Source organism: Danio rerio, chromosome 14, assembly GCF_052040795.2.
Source record: "Danio rerio strain M-AB ecotype USA chromosome 14, GRCz13ab, whole genome shotgun sequence".
NCBI lineage: Eukaryota > Metazoa > Chordata > Actinopteri > Cypriniformes > Danionidae > Danio > Danio rerio.
In genome coordinates, this window is record NC_141034.1 from 33625856 (window position 1) to 33637994 (window position 12139).

At 40.7% G+C, this 12139-nt stretch overlaps 1 protein-coding gene across 15 annotated transcripts in view; it reads left to right on the plus strand.

Moving 5' to 3' along the window:
* Positions 1-12139, plus strand: part of tenm2a (teneurin transmembrane protein 2a) — a 1216147-nt gene that overhangs the window by 919571 nt on the left and 284437 nt on the right. The window lies entirely within an intron of this gene.

The window sequence follows — 12139 nt, forward strand, 5'->3', positions numbered from 1 at the left end:
GCCTGTCAGGAAATCTCATTCATCGAGATGCTCACATTTCAACTGTTTACGCCTTTCAGCCGCTAACGCTTTGTCTGCGTGTTGGTTTGTAGGTCTCGAAAGACATGCCTGCCACTTTAGGTTGATGTCTGTTAACTGTAGTTTGGATGAGTGACGTTTGGCGGAGAGTGGCGAATGAATGCGCCTCTAGTTGATACGTTTCCTCCCTCTCATTTAATTATTCATGCATGTGCGAGTTTCAATATTTACAAGCCTGCAGTTTAGCCTAATTTACCTCCCAGAGTAAACGGGCTAAATTGGCAAATTTGATCAAATTTGCATTTCGGCGGTAAAAAACAAAGTGAGTGCCTTGTGAGGGAATGCTGGTGCTGAGGTATTGAGGAATGTTTAGGTGGAAGTGTTGGGTCACCAGGGATTTAGGTAGGAAATTAGGAATTTATTGATTGTTTTAAAGCTTTTTTAATGATTTGAATGTTAAAGGTTGACCTTGTGGATGGTGGGAACACATGAGGCTGGTTGTTTACAGCTGTCTAATTGAAACTGCTATCTCAGATGAGTTTATGTAGTTACTTGTAGTTATGAGCGACATGTTTAGAAAGCTTGTGAAAGCTTGTGCTTTGGTCTAATTTAGTATTCCGGTGATCTCAAGTTCCCATGGTGATGGTTAAGATGTGAAATGTCATTAACTGTTTATGAAACCTCTGTGGGTGGGTGTAAGTGTGTAAATTGTTTATTTGCATACCTGACCACACTATAGTCATCCATGTAGCATTCATGTTTACGTTCTGTCTTTTGCTTTAAAAAAAAAACAAACATACGGTATAGAACTCCCACTCTTTTTCTCTTTTTTCTATTGTTCTCTCTCTCTCTCACACACACACACACATACACACAAACATGCATATGTTCGAAAGCTCACGTTGCTTTGATACCAGTTTGTTTCTGCACCATATGCGTCTTGGAGATTTGTGTAAACAAACCTGACTAGAGAGGTGAAGAATACTGTGAGAAACTGAGGAAAGGGTGAAAGGATAATAATAGCAGACTTGATGAAAGATACAATGCAATTTAAATCAGTACACATGCTCGGGTGTAAATTTGTGCTAGGTTGAATACACATGCAGTAGTATGTGTGCTTACAAGGCTCCTGATCAAGACCCCTAAATCACTTCCAGGCCGGACCGAACTGATAACAGCACATTTTGAGGATTTTCAGGCCAGCGGCACACACATTCACAGCTGACCTCAGCAAAACACACACATAACACCCCACACACTGCAAGGCTGATGTAGAATTAAAGACAGAATCTCGGCTTTGGAGGAAGCGAGAGTGGATTAAGCTTGCCCTAGCTTTCCATCTCTTTCTTCCTATGGTGAGCTAGTTTAATGGGCCCTGGGTCTGTTGCCGAGCCATATGCCTGATGACAGCTCATTTGATCACACACAACTAACTGTGAGAGTGATGGAGTGATCAAGAGATGGTGAAACTTAATTGGCTCTGTTTACCTCACTGTGTTGGGGCCTGTTTATGGCGACGAGGATGCCTTCCATCAGGAATAGAGAGAGAGAGAGAGAGAGAGAGGATGATTTTAATTGAAAATATGGATTCTATTAACCCTGCTGCCCAGGGCTCTCATTAGCATCTCATTAGTGCAGAGGAAAGGTAAGGAACAAATTCTATTATTGTTGCAGTAGGTGCCAATTTTTCATTTACAAGGTCCAGAGAGTAAACGCAGCCGCTTGCTCTGTCACAAACGCCTCATATCGATAGAAAGTCTCAATGGAGAAGCAAGCCACAACATGTCTGAGAATGAGCATGCACTTTACAGTAGGAATACACTGTAGGTATGTGTGCATTTGAACAGTTTTCGTGGTCATTTCTAGTCCTTTTATTAGCCTGAGGCTATGGACACATACGAGGGATGCTGGGAGACTTGCGGAGAGCAGGAAAGGAGATGATGTACAAGGCTCCTGCAGTCAGCTGCATGCCTGGCAGTTGGTAGACCACCCATTCCGTCTCTAACAAAACTCCCCCTACCAAAGCCATCAGAAGAAAGAAAAACTGAATTCTACAGCAAAAATATATCCCATCATTTTCCCCTCCTCTGGTTTCCAGCTCAGTTTGACATCCACTCCTGATCTCGCTCGCACTCTCTCTCTCTCTCCCCTTCAGCTCTCCTTTACTCAGACAGCAGCCCCTCCTGCTGGACGCTTTAGGTAGCGCACACACAATCAGGCAGGCACCAGCAGCGCAGGTGGGCGAGACACAGCGCGTTTAACCCCAGAGCACAGCATCAACGCTTCACGAGCTTTTGTGTTGACACAGATGTGCGAAAATGGAGGAGCTCTTTATTGTTTTTGACGCTCTGCTGTCTTTTCATTGTGTGTGTCACATGTCACAGGAGCAAATCAACACATGAGATTCATGAATCTCCTCCAATCTACATATGCTGGTTGTAAACATTCGTTCATAGTGTTTGTGTGATGAGAAACAGGAGAGATTAGAGATATACAATAAAATTGTCTTTATCTGAGTCAGGATTTAAAATAGTCTGTATTACAAAATATATTTATTAGTGTGCAAGGCTTCACCATGGTGCACAATCGCCTCACAGCAAGAAGGACGCTGGTCTGAACCCCAGCTGGGTCAATTGGCATTTCAGTGTAGAGTTTGCATGTTCTCCCTGTGTTCGCTCGGTTTAGGTGAATTAAATAAGCTAAATTGGCTGTATGTGTGTTTGTGAATGCAAGATGTTTACCAGTGTTGGGAGAGGCTGGAAGGGTATCCGCTGAATAAAACATATGCTGGATAAGTTGGCGGTTCATTCCGCTGTGGCGACCCCTGATTATTAAAGGAACTAAGCCAAAAAGAAAATGAATGAATATTAGTGTGCACATGAATTATCTTTAAATCAAAATTAAATTGCATAAATTATTGTTAAATTTATTTAAATAACGTTACCGTTATCTCATATCACTTACTGCAGGTGACAATCTCATTAAGCATTAAACCTTTATACTTTATTTACACAAATGATGCGTTAAATGCATTAAATTGAACTACTGTAGATTAGTCCAATATTTCTATCTGAAATATGTTTGATTCCACTTTATTGTAAGATGTCTTTTAAAGTGTATCTATTAATTTAACTATTGAGGTAATGTATAGTTGTAAACTTTCTAAAGTAGTTTTATTAGGTTGTGCTCATTCCAATACTTGAGTGTGTGTACTTTAAGGCCATAACATCATTCATACTACATGCCGACTAGTGGTTTATGAAAATATGTTGCACATGCCTAATGGGGGCAGCATGAAAAAGTCCCGATGGGCTCGCAGACAGACATCTTGAAGAGGATGTGTGTGCGTGTGTGTCATGGGTGCGCTATTAAGCATGTGTGAGAGCAGATGGTTGTAAAGCCCTGTGTGATGTGGGTGCCGTTTGATTTCCATCTCAGCAACACGAAGCCCACACGTCCTCTTTCGTTTTTCTCATTCATTCCCTCTGTGTTTCTCGCTCACTCCATCTCTTTCTCGATAAAGTGACGGTTGTAAACTCAGTGATTGACCTTAACGCTGACAGTATTTACAACTTAATCACATCCTCTGTTGCTGGTTCTCCCACAGCTCCTCCATGGCGCATGCTGTTTTTGCAGCTTTACTTCTGCTGTCACCTCTTCACACATTTACTCATTTTTCAACACTTTCTATTAGCTTCCGCTGCTCTTCCATTTGGATTGAGCATTTGTTTCAGTAAGATATGACTGATCTACTTGGGTTCCTCGTGCTTTGGCGTTGTTCTGTGAGGACGGCACGTCCTCAATCATACTGAAAGCATTTGTTGTTTTTTTTAGATTATGCATTTTGCCTGTTCGCACCTCTGTGACGCTCTGTCCTTCACAATGAAGGTCAGCGGGAGATTGAATCCAGCCTCCCGTGTCTCTGTGGAGGTGTCTGAGTGGATGGAGGACAAGCGGGGCTGTAAATCAAATGTCCCATCCTCCCCGCATCAGCAGCTGAAAGAGAGAATGCAGATACACAGCTAAGCTGCTAATGCTTTGGCAATACCAATGTACAATTACTTATCATGCCGATAAAGCACATTAAACTGAAACTGAGAACAAGCGAATTGAAGGAGAATGTGATTTTGTGTGTGCATCTCTTCCCGTTTCATCTCCTCTTGTACTTTATCTTCTCCACTTCTCTCTGGTCTTCTTTCTTGTTTTGTTTGGTTTAGACAAATCTCTCTCAAAGCGTAGTAATGTAATTCTTACCTTATTGTATATATTTGTTTTTGACTTGCATTGTCTCATTTTGTTCTTGTTCATGATTTCATCAAATTATTTTTACTATTTTTGCCTCAAAACATCACAGCTTTCATTTCCCTTTCCTTTCCTTTCCTTTCCTCTCCTTTCCTTTCCTTTCCTTTCCTTTCCTTTCCTTTACTTTACTTTCCTTTCCTTTACTTTGCTTTCCAAGCAAGCATTTTTTTACAGATATTTAATAAATGTCAAATAGACATCTAAACATAGTCGTCTTGGCTAAAACAAGACAAAATTTGGGCTGTCAGTAAAAGTCTAATAGATGTCTAAGAATAGGTCAAAACCAGACTAGTCATCAAAAAAACAGAAATTAATGAATATGCAAATAAAGTCTGTCTAATCTGTCTATTTGACGACTAGTCTAGTTTTAGCCTATTCTCAGAAGTCTATTAGATTTTCACTTACAGCCCAAGTTCAGCCTTTTTTAAGCCAAGCTGTCTACATTTAAATGTATGATAGACGTCTATTAAAAACAAAATTGTTTGCTGGATTCCCTTCCTTTCATTTCCTTTTCCTTCCTTTCCTTAAAAAGACTTCACTTTGTCAAGTGTAATTTTTTTCTCTGGACTTTTGTTCTCGCACTTTCCTCTTCTCTGAATTCGCTTTCTGTCTTTTCTTCTTCGTTTTGCCTCTTGCTGTATACTTCTCTTGTCTTGAAATGCCAACATGTCTTTTCTCATGTTTCGTTTTTGTCTCGTGTTGGTTTATTTCATTCTGTCTCTTCATTTCATTTTTTCTTGTCATTTTTCTGGTCTCATTTAGACTCAACAGTTGTCCTCTTTTGTCTTGCTTCACCTTTTCTTTCCTTGATTTATTTCTATGTGATTAGACTTTTTCTCTTTGATTTGTTTCTTCTTTTCTCAAATTCTTTTCATCATATTCTGTCTGTCTCTTCTCGGTTTGGTCTTCATTTTACTTTGTGTTGTTTACTTCTCTTGTTGACGTGTATCTCTAGTCTGCCCTCGACTCACTTCATCTTGTTTAGTCTCTTTTTTATGGGCTTGTCTCTTCTGTTTTCTTGTCTTATTTTCCTTGTCATTTTTGTGTTTTTGTCTCAATTTGGTTTCGTTTTCATTTTGCGTCAAGTTGCTTACTCCTCTTGTCTCAAATGTTGAAGTGTCTTTCTTATGTTTTATTTTGTCTCATATTGGTTTGTTTCATTTTGTCTCTTGTTATCTTATTCGTTTTCTTCTCTTCTCTATATAAGAAATAAGACTATTCAGTGTTAACTTATCATTGTTGTGAAGCAGTTCTGCTTAGAGCTTGTCAACACACACACACACACAGATTATGTACTTCAATAGTCACAATAACAATATGTGTGATTAGTCTCTAACACTTGAATATTAAATGGCTGCAAAAAGCCATGTGAAATGCTCCCTCTGCCCACATAATGGCACATTGCAAATGTACAGTTGATTCATATGTGGAATTCACAGTCAAGTGAAGTGACTCGACAGTTGAATAATTAGCTCAGTTAAACTCAACTGCCTAATATCCCTTTGTGACACACACAGCAGACGCGGCCAACTGCTGTAAACAGCATTTGTTCTGTTGTAATCAGGTGCTGTTACAGGCAGATGAATGAGGGAAAAATTAGCATGGTGAGGCCTTGGAGAGACAATCTAGAGATTTGAGTGTTTAAACCCTTCATTGCTTCACCTGTCATCTCCTCAATGTGTACGGCATCTCCACAGATGTGCAGACAAGAAAGAGAAAGGGTTTGTGAGATTCTGTATGTGTTAAAGCTTCAGCAGTATGAGAAATCCTAATCATATAAACATAATACAGTATATGCATTTTCATTCATTCATTCATTCATTCATTCATTCATTCATTCATTCATTCATTCATTCATTATCTACTGCTTTTCCGGAGCTGGGTCGCCGGTACAGCAGTCTTAGGAGAGAACCCCAGACTTCCCTCTCCCCAGACACTTCCTTCAGCCCCTCCAGCATGATCCCCATGCGTTCCCAGGCCAGCCGAGAGACATAGTCCTTCCAGCATGTCCTGGGTCTTCCCCAAGGCTTTCTTCTAATGGAACATGCCTGTAACAACTCCCTAAGTAGGCGATCAGGAGGTATCCAAAACAGATGCCCGCCCGAGCCACCTTAGCTGACTACTCCTGATGTAGAGGAGCAGCGGCTCTACTCTGAGCTCCTTCCGTGTGTCAGAGCTCCTCACCCTATCCATAAGGTTGCGCCCTGCCACCCTGCGAATGAAACCCATTTCGGCTGCTTGTATCTGAATTTGTTACCTACTTTATAGAACGTGCACTCATGTAGTAACATGTGAATTAATTGTTTAGTTCAGTAACTTAGCACTTACTCTGTACATAATAGGTCACAAACTGGATTCCTGGAGAGCCACAGCTCTGCACAGTTTTGCTCCAACCCTAATCAAACACAGCTGATACAACTAATCAAGGTGTTCAAAACTACTAGAGACTTAAGCAGGTGTAAGTTGAAGGTGGTTGAAGCTAGAGGTCTGCATTCCCGCAGCTTTACTGCGGGAGCTGCAGGACCCAACCAGATTTCTGCGGCGTGGAAATAAATTTCTGAATAAAGCGTAAGAGTGGTCGGGAACTGGTTTAATTTTGGACGGGAGCAGGCGGTCCAACAATATCGCTTCCGACTCCCGAGCGAGCGAGCACACGTATGTATGTGTGTGAAAAAGACAGCGTGAAGCTGCGTTTTGCTTGTTTGTTGCTGTGTGTGTCTGTGCGTGTGTGCGCACGCGAATAAGAGAGAGAGCTTTCTGCTGTATGTGTGTGCGTGTGTGTGTGTGTGAGAGAGAGAGAGAGAAAGAGCATAATGCCTATATGTGTGTGACACTTGCTTGGTGCTTATGTGTGTGTGTTTTTAAAGACAGCTTGTTATAGGTTGTCTAAACTGTGTATAGCTGGGTGATTTTCGGTTTTGTTCTCTCCCCCGCTCGTTAGCAGGAACGGGCGCGGCAGGTAGAAAACAGTCCGGGGTGAGTAGCAGGACAACAAATGCTGAATATAAGCGGGAGCAGTCGGTTCGGGCTAAAACCTGGTGGGAGCGGGCAGGAGCGGGATTCAAAATTTAGTCCCACGCAGATCTCTAGTTGTAGCTATGCAGAGCTGTGGCCCTCCAGGAATTGAGTTTGAGAATATTGCTGTTTGTGTTTAACAAAATAAAAACTCTACTGTTGTGTTAATATTTATACATCTGTAATTACACTATTGACCCTACATCTATCAAATAACTTCTGTACTAACTGTCTTGAACCATAACCATAGCCTACATTAAAAGCAGCAAAGTAAAAAAAATTTTAACACAAATAATTAAAAAAAAAATAGATTTTTTTTTCAAAGTGAGAGACATACAGCACTTGACAATGTGTTGTTAAAAACTACAATATTTACAATAGTAATTAATTAATTAATAATTAATAGTAACAAAACTAAATAGTAACACAACTACAAAAATTACAATAGTATTCGCCCCCCCCCCCCACCTCTATTAATGGAGAAATATATCAGTTCTTGTCAAGTGACTCGTGGTGTGCTCGCTGCGTTCTTAAAAGCTGTGGGTGCACCTGGAATAGCATCTTTTCCAATATAAGCGTGAAAAAATATTCCAAATATTTCCAAATATTCCAAAGACTTCTGCTGCTTACTCCTTTTGCTAGCTTGCGGGTTAAATGATGTAAGCGAGAGAATACAGTAATTTTTCAAAATAAAAGATTTTTCAAAGATCGTTCAGACTCAGATAATAAATAAAATGGAAATAATTAATGATGTCCTGTGTGGCCTAGTACCAATTGATCCCGGGGTTTAGAGACCACTTTTGAAGACTATAAATTAGTGTTAAGTGTATGTAAAAATCACATGTAAACCACAGATAAGCTTTTTTTCTCTCTCTACGACCTCTACACAGCACCTGTAAACTAATCCATATGACAAGTCTGGCTGTACTGTATATATATGTACTATATATGTTTCCTAATCATCATATCATCAAGTATCAGCCCATCAGAAGTATTAACACTTACGCAAAACCCTTACCACCTGGCATATTTAAAGAGTCACATGATCGCATCACCCAGCCCAAGTGTGTTTACTTGATTATGCACACCGATATGAATGTGCTATGAGTGTGTGTTTAAGTATGTGTGTTTAGTGGCACTGGCCTGTTGCTATGGATGGATGGAGGTATTCATTTTCTCTGCAGTAATTTGGCTGCTGATTGTTTGTGTGCGTTTGACTGTCTTGCAAGCTGGCCAGTTTCACGCATCACTTCCCTGGCTGCTCGCTCGAGCGCTGCTGCCGCATGTGAACCAGCTATGTGTCTCACAAACCAACATTTCTGCACCTCCCCATGTCCCAGGGATCCTCTGTCTCCTTCACCTAATCTCTCGCCTCCTCTCCCCAGTGCTGTTTTGGGTGATGTAATCTGGGTGGTGCAATTGCTCATTGTCATATATTAAACTCTCATTGTGTTCCAGATATATTGAGTCTCTCGGGGTAGTGAGATTCAGTAGTCCCCTGGTGGCAGGAGAAGTGAGGCCCTCTTGGCCAACACTCGTTAAGCTTTTTGTGTGGCTATTCAGGTAGCTGGTGCTGTAAAGGAAAGGAAAGCCTCTTGGCGCACTTGACGGCATCTGACAGGTTGTCTGTCAATGCACATGGACCAAAAGATCGCTCTCCACAGTGAAAGCGAGAACTTTAGGTGGAGCCAGCTGTCAGCGGCACGTCTTCCCACCCAAAGTCAACGCCAAACCCGAGAAGACACACCTGAATGTAGATGCAGGTGAAAATGACACCCGGCTGAATCCGTTCCCACCCTGTCTGCAGATGGCAGCGCGAGGCACCGGATTGAGTCAGTCGCTAACTCTTGTTTGCCCTCCACTTCCCCAAGATCGACATCTTTTGATGTGCCCAAGATTCAGGCTGAACTGTCAGAAAGATTGAGCGTCTCTCCGCCTCACGATGAAAGGTCACGCGGACGAGAAAGGATGTGTGAATGAGTGGAGAGTTGAAGAAATAGATTTTAGCCCGTTTGTCAGAAAATAGATTGACATAAGAGACAGTTTATGCCTTAGAGTCTTGTTCTCATGTGTGTACATGTGTTTGAGGCACTCTAACATCCACACATGTGTGCCTATATATATATATATATATATATATATATATATATATATATATATATATATATATATATATATATATATATATATATATACATACAGTACGTGTATATGTGTATGTGTGTGTTTTCTGAAGACAGATGCCTGAGAAAGGAGATCTGTGTAAAATTGGGTATTGAGCTATTATCTGAGCAGACTCTAATGATGGGGAAAGGGGCGACGGCAATGTGACCTTGCCTTGGGGACGATAACAGCATGAAATTCAGCCCCCTTGCATCTGTGTGTGTGTGCATTTGGCTCTGAGGTATGGCAGTCAGTTAAATGGGCAAAAAGGCTTGGAGACAAGAGGGCAGTGTGGCATCCATCATTCTTGATCACCCAGTGACGCTACCTTTCAACACGGAGCACATCTGTCGTTCCGCTCACAGACGTAAACACACACACGCTCAGATACTGTTACTGGTGATTCTCATGTGTAGCTGCATTATGTCATCTGTATCAGCAAGAACAATGGGCATATCTTAGTTATATACAGTATGCTAGCTATTTTTTGCTTAATGTCCTTTTTTAAAAACTTTTCTATTTAATTATTAATTTAAAAAAAAATTTCAGAACAGTTTGAGGCAACATTATTCTACTTTTTTTTTCGTCTTCATCTTCATTGTCTTCTTTTGCACTAAAAAACACGTAAGATGAACTTTTCAGAGCTACACTGTAAAACCCAACAGTCAGCTTTATCAAATAAAATGAGTGTAGTTAACTCAAAATTCACTGGAAGCTAATTCTACCCATTTGTAAAGAGTTTTGATTTCAGTGTTGAAGGTAATTAGTTATTTAAATACCTAATTACTTCAACTTAAATGGAGTAAGTTCACAGTACTCATATGGTTAGTTTTTTTAAAGCAATTGGTTTCCTAAAATGGTTTGATTTGCCTTAACTTATTGGGATTCTTTTCATTTATTGGGTTTTACTGTGCTCAATTTGCTTCGTTTACTCAAATAGATTAAGATCACAGTACTCAAGGATTAGTTTTTGTACTCAAATGGTTTGTTGCAATTGGTTTCCTCAAACGGTTTGAGTTCTCTTAACTTATTGGGTTTTTCAGTACTCGGGTGGTTTGAGTTCTCTTTATTTATTGGGTTTTACTGTGCTCAAAATGCTTTCAAATAGATTAAGTTCACAGTACTTATTAGGATTTGTTTTTGAACTTTTGAAGGATTTGTTCTTGAAATGGTTTATGGCCTTGTGTTTTTAGGCCTTGTATTTACAAACCACTGTTGATCTACTATTTAGTTATCATCATCGTTTTTGTTATACGTTTATGTGCAATTAACAAGTGCGTTTCAGTAATATGCACTTCTTTACGTAGTCTCATTCAGCATGTGTATTGCACAAAGGTAGCGCAATGCCGCTCTTGGCTATATGCCACGCGAAGCAGCGTGCTATTAGCATTCCTTGCGCTGCCTCCAGATTGGTATTGATCTGCCATCCGCTCTATTCATTGCCAATTCTCTCAGCACCACACGCCAATACACCTGCCCCTGCATACATCCACGCACGTCCTGGCAGAGTGTATTAACAGGTGTGTCCGCAGATTCATTCACATGCTAAGCCCCCTCCGTCACATTCAACTATATAGGAACTTGCTGGATACGAGAGCTTTGTTTTTTTGTTTTTTTTTAAGAGCTATTTCCCGCAGATCTCTCGCCACCTTACTCTCTTAAACCTGGCAGGTGTGGGCACAGATGGTGCACGGTCTTATCGAATATCAACACACCACAAAAAAAAAAAGAAGAAAAATCCTTTAAGTGCTGCTGTGGGGGAAGGGGACCGTTTCTTTTCTTTGCTCCATCCTCCTGGGAGCTGGTGTGTGGGGCTTGTGTCCCGATCCTGAGTTTAGAGTTTGTCAATGGCAGGGCTTTGAATTTCAAACAGATCAATGGGTAGAAGCAGAGGACCAAGCTTATGACTTCTAACCGGAAGAAAGTCCACAACCCTTCCCTCTTCCTGGGCTATTGTGATGGCTCAACACCCCGCTGTCCACATTACGGGCCGCACGCACACAGTCTACTCAAGTTCTGCCACGTCCACGCAGTCACTGTGTGTGCTGTTACGGTGGTCTCACTACGAGCAGCCCCCGCTGGTAAGTGCTGTCAAAGCCAGAGGAAGTGCAGTCCAGCTCGCTGAGACATGGATTTGGGCAGAGCTGCTTCCCACTGGCTCCATGCAGGAGTGCAGTGCTCTCGCTTTGATTTGAAGCGCTTGTGATGGCTGATCTCAGACCTGTGTGTGTATATGTGTGAGTGTTAGTGTGCGAGCTTAGTTGCTTGGAATAATACGCCAGCATCTGCTTTTGAGTCAGAGCTGTGAAATAGAAAACTCTAAAGCCGAAAGAAAAAAAATCAACCTGAAATCAACATTTTTTGTTTGTGAATTGTTTGTTTGCTTGCTTTGTTTAAAAGAGTTTGTACACATTGATTTAAGCCGCTCATTTATATTCCCAGGTGAATGTTGTCTTTTCTACTAAATTCCTTTTTTAAAAATAAGTTTGAATAAAGAATGTTAAAAATATCTCAGTTATCACCTTATGTGTACATGCAATAATGATGCAAATGTTAAAAATATGAATTGTTGTAAAATATTCATAAGATATGTATATCTTGTGAATGTAATTTTAAATACATGTTTATGTCAGGCATATTT